This window comes from Oncorhynchus mykiss, chromosome 1, assembly GCF_057628025.1.
Source record: "Oncorhynchus mykiss isolate SJ-2025 chromosome 1, ASM5762802v1, whole genome shotgun sequence".
NCBI lineage: Eukaryota > Metazoa > Chordata > Actinopteri > Salmoniformes > Salmonidae > Oncorhynchus > Oncorhynchus mykiss.
Genome location: NC_143022.1, coordinates 53901891 through 53907890, shown reverse-complemented (window position 1 = coordinate 53907890; position 6000 = coordinate 53901891).

Here is a 6000-nt window from a genome sequence, read left to right as displayed (position 1 = left end):
GACTGGTGCCCCCAGGTAGCCTATGGATAGATTATTTGCTGCTGTTGAACAATTTGTCATTCATCTATCCCACCAATGTTCTTTCAGGAATAAATTAATAGAACTTGCACATTGATGAAAACATTGAATGCAAGGACTCCAGTCGATAGGTGACAACTTGTGTTAAGTGAAAAAGACTGGCCATTAACCCTTATGAAGAAGAATTGAACACGCCAGGACAAGAGGTGAGGTAAAACTAAACTCAACACAGATACAACATCCACTTCATTTTAAATAACATACAAAGACGGGTAGGGGATGTGAATGGGCAGGGGATCCCTGTTTTGGTCACAAACCAGTGCTCATGGTTGAGATGAGATCTGCACGGCCTCCATGCTGGTCACTGAACTGGCCATTTCATCACATTTGCATTATGCATATTTCAAACATGTCCTTGCTTACTGTAGGAGATTCCCAGATCAACGTTACAGAAGAATAAGCCATGCATAGCTAATGCTTAAATGGTAAATAACCGATATGTCCTAAATGGCTCCTACTTCCTATGTAATGCACCACTTTTGACCAGGGCCCGGTTTCCCAAAAGCATCTTAAGGCGAAGATCCTCATTAGAACCTTCTTAAGAGCATCACTAGATCTCGGAGCTGTTTCCAAAAAGCATCCTTACTAAAGTCGCACTTGAAAACGCTCATTATTTACCAAATGCCTCAGACCACAAGAACAGCTACAGTGCCTTCAGAACGTATTCACGCCCCTTGACTTACACATTGTTTGTGGCATTGCAGCCCTGAATTTGCTATGACCCCGCCAAATTGAGCTCAGGTGCATCTAATTTCCTTTTATCATCTTTGAGATGTCGCTACAACTTCAATGGAGTCCACCTGTGACCAATTCAATTGGTTGGACATGATTTAGAAAGACGCACAGCTGTCTAGATAAGGTCCCACCGCTGTCTAGATAAGGTCTCACCGCTGTCTAGATAAGGTCCCACTGCTGTCTAGATAAGGTCCCACAGTTGACAGTGCACGTCAGAGCAGAAACCACAAGCTATAATTTTTTTTGGGGGGGGTAAACCACCGCCATTTTGGCATCACTGTGCCTTCTTCTGCTCTATACCATAACGTCCAAGGAACTGTCCGTAGATCTCCGAGATTGGGATGAGACATGCAGTTGAAGTCGGAAGTTTTACATACACCTTAGACAAATACATTTCAAACTCAGTTTTTCGCAATTCCTGACATTTCATCCAAGTAAAAAATTCCCCGTCTTAGGTCAGTTAGGATCACCACTTTATTTTAAGAATGTGAAATGTAGGATCACCACTTTATTTTAAGAATGTGAAATGTCAGAATAATAGTAGAGAGTGATTTATTTCAGCTTTTATTTCTTTCATCACATTCCCAGTGTGTCAGAAGCTTACATACACTCAATTAGTATTTAGTAGCATTGCCCATAAGTTGTTTAACTTGGGTCAAACATTTCAGGTATCCTTCCACAAGCTTCCCACAATAAGTTGGGTGAATTTTGGCCCATTCCTCGTGACAGAGCTGGTGTAACAGACAGGTTTGTAGGCCTACTTGCTCGCTCACACTTTTTCAGTGTGGCTTTTTTTTAATGGCGGTTTTGGAGCAGTGGCTTCTTCCTTGCTGAGCGGCATCTTCACAAGGTCCTTTGCTGTTGTTCTGGGATTGATTTGTATTTTTCGCACCAAAGTACGTTCATCTCTAGGAGACAGAACGCGTCTCCTTCCTGAGTGGTATGGCGGCTGCGTGGTCCCATGGTGTTTATACTTGCGTACTATTGTTTGTACAGATGAACGTGGTACCTTCAGGCATTTGGAAATTGCTCCCAAGGATAAGGCTTGTGGAGGTCTTGGCTGACATCTTTTGATTTTGACCATGATGTCAAGCAAAGAGGCACTGAGTTTGAAGGTAGGTCTTGAAATACATCCACAGGTACACCTCCAATTGACTCAAATGATGTCAATTAGCCTATCAGAAGCTTCTAAAGCCACGACATCATTTTCTGGAAAGGCACAGTCAACTTAGTGTATGTAAACTTCTGACCCACTGGAATTGTGATACAGTGAATTAGAAGTGAAATAATCTGTCTGTAAACAATTACTTGTGTCATATGCACAAAGTAGATGTCCTAACCGACTCGCCAAAATCATAGTTTGTTAACAAGACATTTGTGGAGTGGTTGAAAAACAAGTTTTAATGACTCCAACCTAAGTGCATGTCAACTTCCGACCTCTACTGTATATCTGGGGAAGGGTATAAAACATTTCGAGAAAGATAAGATAAAAACAAAGAGCACAGTGATCGCCATCATTGGGAAATTGAAAACAATACAGAACCACAGACTCTGCCTAGAGCTGGCCATCCGACCAAAATGAGCAACCGGGCAAGAATGACCACTCTGACAGAACTACAGGGTTACTTGCCTGAGATGGGAGAACCTGCCAAAAGGACAACAATCTGGGCTTTATGGGAGAGTGGCCAGGTGGAAGCCACTCTTGAGAAAAGGGCACATGACAGCACGTCTAGTTTGCAAAAAGGCACATGAAAGACTCCGATCATAAGGCAAAATATTCGGTGGTCCGATGAGACAAAAATGCAACATTTGGACTGAATGCAAAGCGCTATGTCTTCAGAAAACCAGGCACAGCTCATCACCCGTCTAACGCCATCCCTACCGTGAAGCATGGTGGTTGGCAGCATCCTGCTATGGGGATGCTTTTCAGCGGCAGGAACTGGGAGACAGGTAAGTATAGAGGAAACAATGAATGAAGCCAAATACAGGCAAATACTTAACGAGAACCTGTTTCAGAGTGCAAACGACAGACTAGGATGAAGATGTTCATTCCAACAGGACAATGAACCCAAGCAACACTGGAATGGCATCAGAACAAGAATGCCAAAGCCCAGACTTGAATCCCATTGAAAATCTGTGGAAAGACTTAAGATCATTGTTCACTGCCGCTCCCCATTTAACTTACTCCCCTAGTAGTCAATGTCTGGAAAGGAAACACTTTGAAGTTTGAGGATATGTGAAATTAAATGTATGATAATATAACAATAGATCTGGTAAAAGATTTAAACAAATATGCGTTTGATTTATATGGCATCATCTTTGAAATGCAAAAAAAGGCCATTGAGACAGGAAGCTGTGGATTATTTAGATGATGTCCACAAGAGGGCAACAGTGTGTGTGCAAAGTTTCAGACTGATACATTCAAGAATGAGAGAGCTACATAACATTTTGTATGAAGTCTCCCAGGTATCCCTCACAAGTTTTCCCAAATGTACCCAAGTGGCTGAATTGATCAATCGATACATTTTCAAGTACATAACTATAGAGAACATACAAAATAAAAAATGTCAGTTTACACACTCCCAGGAATGTCATACATGATGGATTATTAGCCTCCCTACATAAAAGGTACTAACCTTAACACGTTTGAATGAGAGGGGGTTGGAGGACTTGAAAATGGTCTCTTTGGAGCTCCCAGATGTCATCTGTCTCTATCACTATTGAGGATGTTTTTTTATTTTTTATTATTCAGTTGGAACAAGTTTACTTTTTAACTTATTTCATTTTAACCTTTATTTTAGCACTGGATGAGCCCTGCATCAGAACATCAAACACACATCACTTATCTATAAACATACAGTACCAGTCAAAAGTTTGGACAAGTAACACATATGGAATCATGTAGTAACCAAAAAAAGTGTTCAACAAATCAGATTCTTCAAAGTAGCCACCCTTTGCCTTGATGACAGCTTTGCACACTCTTGGCATTCTCTCAACCAGCTTCAACTGGAATGCTTTTCCAACAGTCTTGAAGCCGACACAGACGCACCCAAGACAACTCAAAGCCAACACAGACGCACCCAAGACAACTCAAAGCCTATACAGACATACCCAAGACAACTCAAAGCCTATACAGACATACCCAAGACAACTCAAAGCTGTATTCGCCGCCAAAGGTGCTTTTATAAAGTATTGGACTCAGGGGTGTGAATACTTATGTAAATGAGACATTTCTGTATTTCATTTTTAATACATTTTCAAAAATGTATGTTAACATTATGAGGTATTTTGTGTAGATGGGGGAATACACATTTTATCCATTTTGAATTCAGGCTGTAACAACTCAATACTAGGAAGCTGTTCCATTTTATTTATTTTATGTTACCTTTATTTAACCAGGTAGGCAAGTTGAGAACAAGTTCTCATTCAAATGTTTGGTATACTCAGTGTATTTGAATAAAATTGAAATGTATTGTTGAATCAATTGAGATCTATTTAGCTAATTGTAGGCTAGCGTACTGTCAGTTTTGCCTCAACAAATTTCATTATGTTTAACGTGTGCATTGCTGTGCCAAATCTGTGATTTAGTGCATTATTATTATTGGGTTAGACTTGGAATAAGCTGCCTCAATATAGGTGGTAATATCTCTCTAGGAGCTGATCCATCGTCAGCATTGTGTAATAATTATAATGTTAAAAGGTAAGATTTGAATGGAGAAAGCTGAGCCGACAGCAGCGCTATCATTCTTTCGATCCTATCAGTATGCTCCAACGACACACTTAGTGAACGTTATCTATGCATGGTGTTTTTGGGAAACGCACAAAGCTTATTAAGTTCCATCGCTATCAGGAAACCGGGCCCAGGGCTATTGTCAAAAGTAGTGCTCTACATAGGAAATAGGCAGCCATTTGGGACACAAGCCATGCATAGCTAATGTACAATAGTAAATTATATTAATTGTTCTAAGCCCTGACATATCAGCACAATTATACCTGCTCTCAGCAGCGCGATAGTAATGTATTATTGATCAAAACGTCTCTCTCTTCAAAAAAAATAATATCCTACTGCGCCTGGAGCGGGAAGGAAAGAAGGGAAAGAGGGAGACGGATGTGCTGCGGAGAAAACAAAATGTCCTCTTCCCGGGCCTGGCTGTGACAGAGTTTCTGTGTTTCCTCATCTCCAGTTTGTCACTTCAGCTCGTTGACACCGCAACAAGACACATGGCTGGCAGGAAGCTCTCTCTGTCTCTCTCAGCTAACAAGACTCATCATCCTCCGAGAAAGAAAAGGTGTTGGTGGGTGGATGGATAGGGGAAGGTGTTTTCACATTACAGGAGGTCTTGCTCTTGACTCTCAAAGACATTTTTTTTTTTTAAACTGACATTACATCCAACATGTCATGAACACTTTCTTGACCTTCCTATTTGATCCCAAACATCTTCTCTAAAAGATTCAAAGATCCTTTCACAGTAGTGTGCAGTCTTTTCTTGTAAAAGGTCAAATGAACCACAGTCCTTGTTGTGTACCCAATTGGTAACTAATAGCATGCATGACGATTCATTATTATATCCTTTTGTTCGATTCTGGGCGGCAGGTAGCCTAGTGGTTAGAGCGTTGGGCCAGTAACCGAAAGGTTGCTGGATTGAATCCCGGAGCTGACGGGGTAAAAATCTGTCCTTCTGCCACTGAGCAAGGCAGTCAAACCCACTTAGGCCGTCATTGTAAATAAGAATTTGTTCTTAACTGACTTGCCTAGTCAAATAAAAAGAGAGAGAAGATCCTGTATCTAACCCTGTGAATGATAGATATAGCTTATTATATACCAGCTGACATTGAGGCCCCAGCCCCACCCCTTTTACTTGACTGTGTTAGGCCATTTACCTCATACTTAATGTCTGGGCTTTTAAAGTGCTATTGAGCAGAAGGAAGGCAGGCAGGCTTCCAGAGCAGCTGGGGGCGGACCACAACGTGGTGTCTCTGGGCAATTGTGCCTCATTGGCAAAAGCGGGCATAAGTAATCCATACCCAACAATCAAGTAAGTCGTGACGAACTAATTTACAAAACTCTGTTTTGGAAGAGACTGATTTTGTAGTCAATTATGACACTAGAATTCATGTTTCGGGAAACATATTGATGCGACAGTCTTTTTAAAACCAGAGAAGTTGGTTCTGAAGGGGCAGTTGACC